Source organism: Crinia signifera, unplaced genomic scaffold (genome assembly GCF_055691185.1).
Source record: "Crinia signifera unplaced genomic scaffold, ASM5569118v1 HAP2_SCAFFOLD_488, whole genome shotgun sequence".
NCBI classification, from domain to species: Eukaryota; Metazoa; Chordata; class Amphibia; order Anura; family Myobatrachidae; genus Crinia; species Crinia signifera.
Genome location: NW_028142381.1, coordinates 1 through 15,059, shown reverse-complemented (window position 1 = coordinate 15,059; position 15,059 = coordinate 1). Strand labels below are relative to the sequence as shown.

General features: G+C 51.8%; 1 pseudogene across 1 annotated transcript in view; it reads right to left on the bottom strand.

Annotated features, from left to right (window-relative positions):
• The window catches only part of LOC146055567 (ephrin type-B receptor 2-like), a 73,517-nt pseudogene extending 58,851 nt beyond the window's left edge, over window positions 1-14,666 (bottom strand). Inside the window, exon 1 of the transcript XR_014468767.1 lies at window positions 14,647-14,666. The product of XR_014468767.1 is annotated as an ephrin type-B receptor 2-like (transcript). The remainder of the gene's footprint in view (window positions 1-14,646) is intronic.
• Between the last annotated feature and the right edge of the window lie 393 nt (window positions 14,667-15,059).

The window sequence follows — 15,059 nt, the reverse complement described above, 5'->3', positions numbered from 1 at the left end:
GTATGTGACAATGTCTGAGCCACACATGACGCCTGTACATCACATAATCCCCGATGTCTGGGTCTCGGGGTACACAGTGCGTACGTGACAATGTCTGAGCCACACATGACGCCTGTACATCACATAATCCCCGATGTCTGGGTCTCGGGGTACACAGTGCGTACGTGACAATGCCTGAGCCACACATGACACCTGTACATCACATAATCCCCGATGTCTGGGTCTCGGGGTACACAGTGCGTACGTGACATTGTCTGAGCCACACATGATGCCTGTACATCACATACTCCCCGATGTCTGGGGGTACAAAGTGCGTACGTGACAATGTCTGAGCCACACATGACGCCTGTACATCACATCCTCCCTGATGTCTGGGTGTCGGGGTACACAGTGCGTATGTGACAATGTCTGAGCCACACATGACGCCTGTACATCACATACTCCCCGATGTCTGGGTCTCGGGGTACACAATGCGTATGTGACAATGTCTGAGCCACACATGACACCTGTACATCACATAATCCCCGATGTCTGGGGGTACACAGTGCGTACGTGACAATGTCTGAGCCACACATGACACCTGTACATCACATCCTCCCTGATGTCTGGGTGTCGGGGTACACAGTGCATACGTGACAATGTCTGAGCCACACATGACGCCTGTACATTACATCCTTCCCGATGTCTGGGTCTCGGGGTACACAGTGCGTATGTGACAATGTCTGAGCCACACATGATGCCTGTACATCACATACTCCCCGATGTCTGGGGGTACACAGTGCGTACGTGACAATGTCTGAGCCACACATGACGCCTGTACATCACATCCTCCCTGATGTCTGGGTGTCGGGGTACACAGTGCGTACGTGACAATGTCTGAGCCACACATGACACCTGTACATCACATACTCCCCGATGTCTGGGTCTCGGGGTACACCGTGCGTACGTGACAATGTCTGAGCCACACATGACGCCTGTACATCACATCCTCCCTGATGTCTGGGTGTCGGGGTACACAGTGCGTACGTGACAATGTCTGAGCCACACATGACACCTGTACATCACATCCTCCCTGATGTCTGGGTCTGGGGGTACAAAGTGCGTACGTGACAATGTCTGAGCCACACATGACGCCTGTACATCACATCCTCCCTGATGTCTGGGTGTTGGGGTACACAGTGCGTACTTGACAATGTATGAGCCACACATGACACCTGTACATCACATAATCCCCGATGTCTGGGTCTCGGGGTACACACTGCGTACGTGACAATGTCTGAGCCACACATGACACCTGTACATCACATACTCCCGGATGTCTGGGTCTCGGGGTACACACTGCGTACGTGACAATGTCTGAGCCACACATGACGCCTGTACATCACATAATCCCCGATGTCTGGGTCTCGGGGTACACACTGCGTACGTGACAATGCCTGAGCCACACATGACACCTGTACATCACATACTCCCCGATGTCTGGGTCTCGGGGTACACAGTGCGTACGTGACATTGTCTGAGCCACACATGATGCCTGTACATCACATACTCCCCGATGTCTGGGGGTACAAAGTGCGTACGTGACAATGTCTGAGCCACACATGACGCCTGTACATCACATCCTCCCTGATGTCTGGGTGTCGGGGTACACAGTGCGTATGTGACAATGTCTGAGCCACACATGACGCCTGTACATCACATACTCCCCGATGTCTGGGTCTCGGGGTACACAATGCGTATGTGACAATGTCTGAGCCACACATGACACCTGTACATCACATAATCCCCGATGTCTGGGGGTACACAGTGCGTACGTGACAATGTCTGAGCCACACATGACACCTGTACATCACATCCTCCCTGATGTCTGGGTGTCGGGGTACACAGTGCATACGTGACAATGTCTGAGCCACACATGACACCTGTACATCACATAATCCCCGATGTCTGGGGGTACACAGTGCGTACGTGACAATGTCTGAGCCACACATGACACCTGTACATCACATCCTTCCCGATGTCTGGGTCTCGGGGTACACAGTGCGTATGTGACAATGTCTGAGCCACACATGATGCCTGTACATCACATACTCCCCGATGTCTGGGGGTACACAGTGCGTACGTGACAATGTCTGAGCCACACATGACGCCTGTACATCACATCCTCCCTGATGTCTGGGTGTCGGGGTACACAGTGCGTACGTGACAATGTCTGAGCCACACATGACACCTGTACATCACATACTCCCCGATGTCTGGGTCTCGGGGTACACCGTGCGTACGTGACAATGTCTGAGCCACACATGACGCCTGTACATCACATCCTCCCTGATGTCTGGGTGTCGGGGTACACAGTGCGTACGTGACAATGTCTGAGCCACACATGACACCTGTACATCACATCCTCCCTGATGTCTGGGTCTGGGGGTACAAAGTGCGTACGTGACAATGTCTGAGCCACACATGACGCCTGTACATCACATCCTCCCTGATGTCTGGGTGTTGGGGTACACAGTGCGTACTTGACAATGTATGAGCCACACATGACACCTGTACATCACATAATCCCCGATGTCTGGGTCTCGGGGTACACAGTGCGTACGTGACAATGTCTGAGCCACACATGACGCCTGTACATCACATACTCCCCGATGTCTGGGTCTCGGGGTACACCGTGCGTACGTGACAATGTCTGAGCCACACATGATGCCTGTACATCACATCCTCCCTGATGTCTGGGTGTTGGGGTACACAGTGCGTACGTTACAATGTCTGAGCCACACATGACACCTGTACATCACATAATCCCCGATGTCTGGGTCTCGGGGTACACAGTGGGTACGTGACAATGTCTGAGCCACACATGACGCATGTACATCACATCCTTCCCGATGTCTGGGTCTCGGGGTACACAATGCGTATGTGACAATGTCTGAGCCACACATGACACCTGTACATCACATACTCCCCGATGTCTGGGTCTCGGGGTACACACTGCGTACGTGACAATGTCTGAGCCACACATGACGCCTGTACATCACATCCTCCCTGATGTCTGGGTGTTGGGGTACACAGTGCGTACTTGACAATGTCTGAGCCACACATGACGCATGTACATCACATCCTTCCCGATGTCTGGGTCTCGGGGTACACAGTGCGTACGTGACATTGTCTGAGCCACACATGACGCCTGTACATCACATACTCCCCGATGTCTGGGTCTCGGGGTACACACTACGTATGTGACAAAGTCTGAGCCACACATGATGCCTGTACATCACATAATCCCCGATGTCTGGGTCACAGGGTACACAATGCGTATATGACATTGTCTGAGCCACACATGGCGCCTGTACATCACATAATCCCCGATGTCTGGGTCTCGGGGTACACACTACGTGTGTGACAAAGTCGGAGCCACACATGACACCTGTACATCACATACTCCCCGATGTCTGGGTCTCAGGGTACACAATGCGTATATGACATTGTCTGAGCCACACATGGCGCCTGTACATCACATAATCCCCGATGTCTGGGTCTCGGGGTACACACTACGTATGTGACAATGTCTGAGCCACACATGGCGCCTGTACATCACATAATCCCCGATGTCTGGGTCTCAGGGTACACAATGCGTATGTGACAATGTCTGAGCCACACATGACACCTGTACATCACATACTCCCCGATGTCTGGGTCTCGGGGTACACACTACGTACGTGACATTGTCTGAGCCACACATGACGCCTGTACATCACATACTCCCCGATGTCTGGGTCTCGGGGTACACACTGCATATGTGACAATGTCTGAGCCACACATGACACCTGTACATCACATACTCCCCGATGTCTGGGTCTCGGGGTACACAGTGCATACGTGACAATGTCTGAGCCACACATGACACCTGTACATCACATACTCCCCGATGTCTGGGTCTCGGGGTACACACTACGTATGTGACAATGTCTGAGCCACACATGACGCCTGTACATCACATACTCCCCGATGTCTGGGTCTCGGGGTACACCGTGCGTACGTGACAATGTCTGAGCCACACATGATGCCTGTACATCACATCCTCCCTGATGTCTGGGTGTTGGGGTACACAGTGCGTACGTTACAATGTCTGAGCCACACATGACACCTGTACATCACATAATCCCCGATGTCTGGGTCTCGGGGTACACAGTGCGTACGTGACATTGTCTGAGCCACACATGACGCCTGTACATCACATACTCCCCGATGTCTGGGTCTCGGGGTACACAGTACGTACGTGACATTGTCTGAGCCACACATGACGCCTGTACATCACATACTCCCCGATGTCTGGGTCTCGGGGTACACACTACGTATGTGACATTGTCTGAGCCACACATGGCGCCTGTACATCACATAATCCCCGATGTCTGGGCCTCGGGGTACACAATGCGTACGTGACAATGTCTGAGCCACACATGACGCCTGTACATCACATCCTTCCCGATGTCTGGGTCTCGGGGTACACAGTGCGTACGTGACATTGTCTGAGCCACACATGACGCATGTACATCACATCCTTCCCGATGTCTGGGTCTCGGGGTACACAGTACGTACGTGACATTGTCTGAGCCACACATGACGCCTGTACATCACATACTCCCCGATGTCTGGGTCTCGGGGTACACACTACGTATGTGACATTGTCTGAGCCACACATGGCGCCTGTACATCACATAATCCCCGATGTCTGGGCCTCGGGGTACACAATGCGTACGTGACAATGTCTGAGCCACACATGACGCCTGTACATCACATCCTTCCCGATGTCTGGGTCTCGGGGTACACACTGCGTACGTGACAATGTCTGAGCCACACATGACGCCTGTACATCACATACTCCCCGATGTCTGGATCTCGGGGTACACACTGCGTACGTGACAATGTCTGAGCCACACATGACACCTGTGCATCACATACTCCCCGATGTCTGGGGGTACACAGTGCGTACGTGACAATGTCTGAGCCACACATGACGCCTGTACATCACATCCTCCCTGATGTCTGGTTGTCGGGGTACACAGTGCGTACGTGACAATGTCTGAGCCACACATGACACCTGTACATCACATACTCCCCGATGTCTGGGTCTCGGGGTACACAGTGCGTACGTGACATTGTCTGAGCCACACATGACGCCTGTACATCACATACTCCCCGATGTCTGGGTCTCGGGGTACACAGTGCGTATGTGACAATGTCTGAGCCACACATGACACCTGTACATCACATAATCCCCGATGTCTGGGTCTCGGGGTACACAATGCCTACGTGACAATGTCTGAGCCACACATGACGCCTGTACATCCCCATGACTCCTGTACATCACATCCTCCCCGATATCAGGGTCTTGGGGTACAAAATGTCTGAGCCACACATGACGCCTGTACATCATATACTCCTCGATGTCTGGGTCTCGGGGTACACACTGTGTAAGCGATTCAATGATACACCCCCAGAGACACAACCAGCCAGCTGCTGGAGAGAGACACCCCACTAATGGACACAGCCAGAGACACCCACTGGTGAACACAGACAGAGAAAACCCAATGGTGGACACAGACAGAGACAATGGATTTATCTGTACAGTAAGTGCTAGTATGTATCAGCCACAGGTTGAGAGTTATAAAGTGGGAGGAGAAGGGTCCCCAGCAGCACAGAGTATATCAGGAGATGAGTGATGTGTCAGTGAGGACAGGGCTGCATGTGACAGGGCAGTGACATGATGTGAGGAGGGGAATGGAGGCAGCAGGAAACCAGACTGAGAGTTATATAGTGGGAGGAGCAGGGTCCCCAGCAGCACAGAGTATATCAGGAGATGGGGGATGTGTCAGTGAGGACGGGGCTGCATGTGACGGGGACAGTGACCTGATGTGAGGAGGGGAATGGGGGCAGCAGGAAGCCACAGACTGAGTTATTTAGTGGGAGGAGCAGGGTCCCCAGCAGCACAGAGTAAATCAGGAGATGAGTGATGTGTCAGTGAGGACGGGGCTGCATGTGACAGGGGCAGTGACAACTACTCAAGAGGATTCAGACAGCATCTGACTTAGCTGGGTGGAAGGATAAGTGACCAATCCACAGGACCACACTGTCATAAACCGCTGAGCGCCTGATGCCCCTCACCAGTCAACAAACCTTGAACCCAAAGCACCATCTCCTCCCCTTCTTTCCCCTTTTGTAACCTTCCCCTTGTACCTGAAATAACCAGTCGGAGTCTAGTATTTTTGGCGAATTAAATGGTCACAATTTATTAACTTGATTTCAGATTTACTGTTACTTAATTTGGGTGGCAAAGATAGCACTGCGGTCCACCAGCCCTTATCAACTGAATCATGTAACCGCCTGGGGGGCCGGGATCCCCTTCTCGCAACTGACGACCTGTACCCGTGGGTGATCCCGTTTTGCCCCCCGACGCCAGGCCTGGCGCCCTCCTTGGCTGGCCCGCAGTACTTCCGCCCCCGACGCCAGGCCTAGCGCCATACCATGGCTGGTCCGCAGTACTTCCGTCTGCTGCTTTGCCTTCTTGAAGTTGCTTAATGTTGTTCCTTCTTCCTCTTGTGGTGGGTGGGTGGGTGGATGAGATCCTTGCGGGGGGTTGCCTCTGAGTGTAATGACCCCCTTCCTGCAAATTTACTGTTACTTAATTTGGGTGGCAAAGATAGCACTGCGGTCCACCAGCCCTTATCAACTGAATCATGTAACCGCCTGGGAGGCCGGGATCCCCTTCACGCAACTGACAACCTGTAACCGCTGGGTGATCCCGTTTTGCCCCCCGACGCCAGGCCTGGCGCCCACCTTGGCTGGCCCGCAGTACTTCCGCCCCCGACGCCAGGCCTAGCGCCATACCATGGCTGATCTGTAGTACTTTCGTCTGTTGCTTTTCCTTCTTGAAGTTGCTTAATGTTGTTCCTTCTTCCTCTTGGGGTGGGTGGGTGGGATCCTTGCTGGGTTTGCTTCTGAGTGTAATGACCCCCATCCTCCCCCTTCCTTAAGTATGGCCTATACCCTGGGGAGGGGCCATTTACCTTTTGTCCTTCCCCTTATCTTCCCTCTTGCTTCAAGCTGGCACCTACCCTACCTGCCTTCCCCCTGCAGCAATTATGTCTCTTTTTTGTGGTGCACAGGCTGAGCGTTTATACTCATTCGTTGCTATTTGCAGCTCATTCTCTTTAAACCGCTGAGCGCCTGATGCCCCTCACCAGTCAACAAACCTTGAACCCAAAGCACCATCTCCTCCCCTTCTTTCCCCTTTTGTAACCTTCCCCTTGTACCTGAAATAACCAGTCGGAGTCTAGTATTTTTGGCGAATTAAATGGTCACAATTTATTAACTTGATTTCAGATTTACTGTTACTTAATTTGGGTGGCAAAGATAGCACTGCGGTCCACCAGCCCTTATCAACTGAATCATGTAACCGCCTGGGGGGCCGGGATCCCCTTCTCGCAACTGACGACCTGTACCTGTGGGTGATCCCATTTTGCCCCCCGACGCCAGGCCTGGCGCCCTCCTTGGCTGGCCCGCAGTACTTCCGCCAACGCTAGGTCCTAGGACCTTAGCCCGCCACCCTACCGTGACCCTACCTCGCCCTGGACTCTAGTCTGATGGGTTTTTCTGTCCCCTAATGCCTGCTGGTGTCCTACTCCCCAGCTTACTCTCTGCCCAGATGGCTGTGACCGAGCTATGTTTTTGTCCATACTGCGCTCTGACCTTTGTTGTCTGTTGTTGTGGTAACATGGGTTGTGGGTGGGAATGGCCTGTAGCAAGGGTTGCTAATGAATCCCTCACCATCTTGTTCACCTCGTCTTCACAATCTGCCATAAGTGATGAGGACAGGGTAAACCTTGCAGCTGAGCCTGCGGTGCTGCCTCCCTAAAGGCTTTGCATTTTCCCCTGGAGAGGGCATCGGCTATTTTGTTGTCTACACCTGGCACGGAAGTTAATGTTGTGTTGCAGACACCCCAATACCAGGTGCCTGATCAGGTTAATCGCTGGCGGGGAGGAGGCCTTTCCTTGTTGACCGCCTGCACCACCCCAAGTTGTCACACCAGAAAGTTATCTCCTTGTTGGCTAACCTGCTGCCCCACAATTCCACTGCTACTATTATTGGGAACAGCTCCAGAAGCAGCAAGTTCTTAGTCAGCCCCTCCTCTGCCCAGCTCTGGGGCCACAGTGCAGCGCACAATTCTCCCTCTAGGTAATCTCCGAAGCCCCATGACCCCGCTGCATCAGTGTATAGTTGCAGCTTCTTGTTTGGCACAGGCGCTGCCAGCCGGATCCTTACTCCATTGACTTTCTAGAAAAAGGTTTCCCACATGAGCATGTCTTCTCTAATCTCTGCTGTTAACCTAAATGATGCCCCTTTTTTGTCCCTGCTGTGGCCCTTTCCAGTTTGCGACAGAAGATTCTGCCCATGGGGATCATCCTGCATGCAAAGTTTAGTGACCCCAGCAATGATTGGAGCTGTTTTAGTGTCAATTTCTTTGCCCTTGCGTGCTCGCTAATCTGCCCCAGGAGGTTGGACACCTTGTCTTCTGGTAACCTAAACGTCTTGTCTGAGGTGTCTATTTCTATGCCTATGTTGTTGGTCCTTCCGTTTTTTCGGTTGCTATTGGTACCCCAAATGTGTGGAATAGTGCCTGGGTGGATTTGAGCAGCTGCTCGCGTCTATCGGTATTAGCCTGGCCGACCATTAGAAAGTCGCCCAAGTAGTGTGCCATTGTCTTACTGCCTGTTCCTGCTTCCACACACCAGTGCAGGAACGTACTGAATTTTTCGAAGAAAGCGCGTGGAATGGCGCAGCCCATTGGTAAGTATAGGTCAATGAAATAACTGCCCTCAAATTTGAGGCCCATGAATCTTTGACTCTGGCGGTGAAGCAGAAGGAGCCTGAATGCTGATTCGATATCTATCTTCCCCATAAGGGCCACTTCCCCGCAGCTGCGCACTATTTTGAGCACGTCCTCAAAAGACTGGTAAGCCACGCTGCACTGCTGCTTTTCTATAGCATCGTTTACCGACCCTCCTGCGGGGTATGACATGTGCTGTATTTATATGAATTTTCCAGGCGTCTTTTTTGGTACTACCCCCAAGGGGGACACTACTAGCTGCTGTAAAGTGGGTTCCTTTTCCAGAAACTCTGCATCTTCTTTGTTGTGGTACCATCCTAGCCATTTTTGCATGTTTTTAGTTGTATCGGGGTTGCTGCCTTACTTATTGCGCTGATCTCATTCTGTTTTAGGCACTGTGTAACCCCCTGCTCTCTTGTAGCATTACTTTGCTGGGTGCCCTTTGCCGCAGTGTCTGCATGCGTGCCTGTATTTGCAGTACTGGCCCCTGGTGCTGTATGTGCTGTTATATGTGAAGCATTATTGGGGACAGCTCCAGTAGCAGACCCTCCTCTTGCCTGCATGCCGGGTACCTCATACCTCCTCCATGCTGGCCTTAACTTGTTCTTTACTGGGGCCCCATGAATGGCCATGCTAGCTTCACCCCTCCTTCCTGTCAAGGAAGAGTACTTTTGCATACTACGCTTTCGGCATTGCCGTAGCTCAGCGTCCGTCCAGGTAATCTGACTGCCCGCCTCCTCCGATCATTAGGCATCTGCAGGTGGAAGAAGAAGGGTTGCACTGCGAGGTGACATAAAACATGTTAGTTTGTACTGTGTGTAAATACGTTGCACCATGCAGCCTCCCAAACCTGAGCAATAATCCTATAATGCCACCTCCATCCATTCTCCTCTTTCCGTTTCTTAAACTGCCTCTATCCATATACAAGTGACTGAATTTGCGCTGATAACTACCCCCATGGAATTTGTAACGTCCCCTTAAGCCCCATTGGCATTAGACATTTCACTAAGCTTGTTCAGTAAATAGTTCATTACCTTTGTTCTAAATGACCATGAAAGAGAACTTGTACTAAGCTTAAACGGAGAACCCAATTTCCTAATGAAAATTGGGGTTGCTAAACTGCTAGCATGTTGTCGAAGGGGCTGTTATCCCTCGTATTTGCATAAAGGTTATAAGATTTTCCACCACATTGCTGGCAGGTGCACTGCGCATATGTCTGCTTGCACCCTTCTGATACCTGTCATTATTGCAGCTATGATGGTTTACTACCCAAGTTACATAAAATGACATAGCTTTTCTTATAATTATTTTGCTTTGCTTATTCCATGTCAGAATTTCCAGCACATTCCTCCTAATTGGCAAGCTAGTGCCCACTGAGCAGTTACCTGTACTGTGTAGTTAATTTATTGATTTATTAACAGCATCTTATATAGCGCAGCAGATTCCGTTACAGTGTCTTATATAGCGGCAGCAGATTCAGTTACAGTGTCTTATATAGCACAGCAGATTCCGTTACAGCGTCTTATATAGCGCAGCAGATTCCGTTACAGTGTCTTATATAGCACAGCAGATTCCGTTACAGTGTCTTATATAGCGGCAGCAGATTCCGTTACAGTGTCTTATATAGCGGCAGCAGATTCCATTGCGCTTTACAATTGTAAACAGAGATAAAGCAAACTGGCTAACAACAGCTAGACTTGGAGGGAAGATTATGCGTACACCCATTTTTTTTTATTTTTATTTACTTATTTATTTTGCCTTATCTGTTAAAGGATCCATCTACCTTTGCACCCAGCATCAGTAATGTTTCTTCCATGCGAAGGCCATGCATGTACCGCAAACTTAGTTGCTATCAGAACTATGGTTCCCTCCCTGTGCCCTTATTAATAAAACCCATTACATTTTGCACAGCGCTTTACCGAGAATATTTGAACATTCAGTCTAATACTGAAGTAAAATGCTAAACATGCACAAACATAATGAATTCACTTATTGATATCATGTACTACCATTATGATTGTACATATAACATGTAACAATGAAGTTACTATTTTGTATGCAACACCATGTTATACTTCTGAATGCAGCTTAATCTAACCTGATACAATATATCATCCCCCATTCAGCAACATCTTTCTAATACTGTATATTATAATGCTATGATGCCTTGCACGCTGAAAAATGTGCCACCATATTAATTCTCCTGCCTTATATTGCATTATATTAACATTATAAATATACACTTGCAGCCATGCATTCCCATATTTGCATTCTGCCTCTTACATTATTGATTAGCAGTATCTTAATAACGCTGCTACGCAATATTATATTATGTTACTGAAAAAACAATTCAGTTTTTCCAACATTTATCTGTACAAAACTATGCCTTTGTTTTCCATTGCTAGGCAGCCTGGTTCGTGGTTCATGTTGGGAGGAGTAGATGCAGGGTGAAAGGCGATATCATCTCTATCAAAGAAAATCCCCCCTGCTATGTCATGTAAACAACCCCTCAGTAATTTCATTAAGGGGGGTGGGGGGGGGATCATGAGACTTGTTTTAAACTTGCTTGTCTCCATTGGGCCTAATTCTCTGCTGCTTTGCTAAAGGTTGCCGGGAGTATAATCTTAAATCCCTTATATATATAAAGTACTTATATTTTGGCCTTGTCCCTTGTAGTAACCTCCTATTAAGCAGCATTGAACTACTCCTGCCCTGAATCCCACCTGTACTGTTAGGTAATTGGTGTACAAACCCTATAAGGTGCCTTTATTCCTTAGGGAAAAGTTTCCCAAACAGTATGTGGTATTACTGAGAGAGGACAGATGCATAATAAGAGAGCAGCAATGGCAATCATTCCCACTGTGACCAGGCAGAACCAGAACCTCTGTATGCTACATTGACTATTGAATTCATAAGATACATTGGGAGTTTGTGACAGCCGACTATAGAGGGTGGCAGGGTGCCGAATAGGAGATTAAGTAAAAGAATAAGAAGGAATACTTGTAAATAAATAGATACTTAGCATAATTTCTGGTTCCGTTTCTTGCTGCTGGATGATCCTTGCTGGGGTTGCTTCTGAGTGTAATGACCCCCATCCTCCACCTTCCTTAAGTATGGCCTATACCCTGGGGAGGGGCCATTTACCTTTTGTCCTTCCCCTTATCTTCCCTCTTGCTTCAAGCTGGCACCTACCCTACCTGCCTTCCCCCTGCAGCAATTATGTCTCTTTTTTGTGGTGCACAGGCTGAGCGTTTATACTCATTCGTTGCTATTTGCAGCTCATTCTCTTTTAGCAGGAGTCTATGGAGCCTCAGCAAGAGATGACTGAAGTAACGGCTATATCCAGATATTTCAGACCTCTCCATTCCCCTCCTATCTCTGGCAAATTTGTGTTCTCTCATCCTGCCAAGATGGTGCGGGATCTATTTAATAGAATAATATGTCTGCTATGGAAAACATGTTCATTTTATTCTTCTTTATTCCTCTGGTCTGTCACAATGTATGAATCACGCAGCCGGTAGTGCAGCCAAACTGGCACTAGTGCGTTCTCCTAGCTAACGAGTCCAGGCAGGGGAGGAAGGGCCAGTATGGACAAGCTGCCGGCGGGGACCCCAGATTTCAGCAGCAGATGGTAGCGCTGATTACTACGCACAGACATCTATCTACATTAAAGTCATTACTGTCACCATGTTCTCAGTACAGCCAGGTGAGAACCCTCCTCCCCAATAACAGGAGATGGAGCTGGTGATTCCTGCCCCCCATGTGCACAGGAGACGTTACCAGCTGCTGACCCTGTAACAGCTAGAAGAGGAACATGGCGGACGGAGCAGAGGACATCTCGGTACCACGGGGGGAGGGGGGAGGGAGCAGAGGACATCTCGGTAACACGGGGGGAGGGAGCAGAGGACATCTCGGTACCAGGGGGGGGGGGGGGGGAGGGAGCAGAGGACATCTCGGTACCAGGGGGGGGGGGGGGAGGGAGCAGAGGACATCTCGGTACCAGGGGGGAGGGGGGAGGGAGCAGAGGACATCTCGGTACCAGGGGGGGAGGGGGGAGGGAGCAGAGGACATCTCGGTACCAGGGGGGGAGGGGGGAGGGAGCAGAGGACATCTCGGTACCAGGGGGGGAGGGGGGAGGGAGCAGAGGACATCTCGGTACCAGGGGGGGAGGGGGGAGGGAGCAGAGGACATCTCGGTACCAGGGGGGGAGGGGGGAGGGAGCAGAGGACATCTCGGTACCAGGGGGGGAGGGGGGAGGGAGCAGAGGACATCTCGGTACCAGGGGGGGAGGGGGGAGGGAGCAGAGGACATCTCGGTACCAGGGGGGGAGGGGGGAGGGAGCAGAGGACATCTCGGTACCAGGGGGGGAGGGGGGAGGGAGCAGAGGACATCTCGGTACCAGGGGGGGAGGGGGGAGGGAGCAGAGGACATCTCGGTACCAGGGGGGGAGGGGGGAGGGAGCAGAGGACATCTCGGTACCAGGGGGGGAGGGAGCAGAGGACATCTCGGTACCAGGGGGGGAGGGGGGAGGGAGCAGAGGACATCTCGGTACCAGGGGGGGAGGGAGCAGAGGACATCTCGGTACCAGGGGGGGAGGGAGCAGAGGACATCTCGGTACCAGGGGGGGAGGGAGCAGAGGACATCTCGGTACCAGGGGGGGAGGGAGCAGAGGACATCTCGGTACCAGGGGGGAAGGGAGCAGAGGACATCTCGGTACCAGGGGGGGAGGGAGCAGAGGACATCTCGGTACCAGGGGGGGAGGGAGCAGAGGACATCTCGGTACCAGGGGGGGAGGGAGCAGAGGACATCTCGGTACCAGGGGGGGAGGGAGCAGAGGACATCTCGGTACCAGGGGGGGAGGGAGCAGAGGACATCTCGGTACCAGGGGGGGAGGGAGCAGAGGACATCTCGGTACCAGGGGGGGAGGGAGCAGAGGACATCTCAGTAACACGGGGGGACGGAGCAGAGGACATCTCGGTAACACGGGGGACGGAGCAGAGGACATCTCGGTAACACGGGGGACGGAGCAGAGGACATCTCGGTAACACGGGGGACGGAGCAGAGGACATCTCGGTAACACGGGGGACGGAGCAGAGGACATCTCGGTAACACGGGGGACGGAGCAGAGGACATCTCGGTAACACGGGGGACGGAGCAGAGGACATCTCGGTAACACGGGGGACGGAGCAGAGGACATCTCGGTAACACGGGGGGGAGGGAGCAGAGGACATCTCAGTAACACGGGGGACGGAGCAGAGGACATCTCAGTAACACGGGGGGATGGAGCAGAGGACATCTCAGTAACACGGGGGACGGAGCAGAGGACATCTCAGTAACACAGGGGACGGAGCAGGGGACATCTTAGTAACACAGGGGACAGAGCAGAGGACATCTCCGTAACACGGGGGGATGGAGCAGAGGAGATCTCAGTAACACGGGGGGACGGAGCAGAGGACATCTCAGTAAAAGGGGGGGACGGAGCAGAGGACATCTCAGTAACACGGGGGGATGGAGCAGAGGACATCTCAGTAACGCAGGGGACAGATCTCAGTAACATGGGTGCGCGGTTATGGCGGGGCACCCGCTCACGGGTGCGCGGTCATGGCAGAGCAGCATCTGAGTTGCGGCAGCAGTCTTGGCACTGGAACCGGCTGATTGGGGTGATCTGTATGCAGAGTGCACTGGTGCTGGGATTACACATGTAGAACCCGACACTCATCTCTCACCCTCGCTGTCTAGCAATCACAATACAAACCCATTAGGTAGAGCTTCTCACAGTAACCTCTGACCCCAGCAGCATCAGGCTGATTGATTAGATATCAGTGACAGTAATCGGCAGGGAGGCGGGGCAGGTCAGTCATTTTATGGCTAGTCCGTGGGGACTGATGACAGGCTCACCTGCAAACACTATGCACTTATACAGTGTGCAGCAACGGCGCATCACTGCCATCACTCCCGGAAACCGCAAAGGGCACGGACTCCAAATGCGAACAATTAGCAATGGCAGTACTGACAGGAAGCTGGCATTTCTGGGTGTGTTTGTGATAACATAGGCGTGGCCATGTGTTTTTGGGAGGGGCTGTGACAGCGCTGACCACTCCTAGCCTGTCACCTCACCAGTTACACAGCTGGAAGGTTCGCTTCCATGTTCATGTCATTAGATCTGCA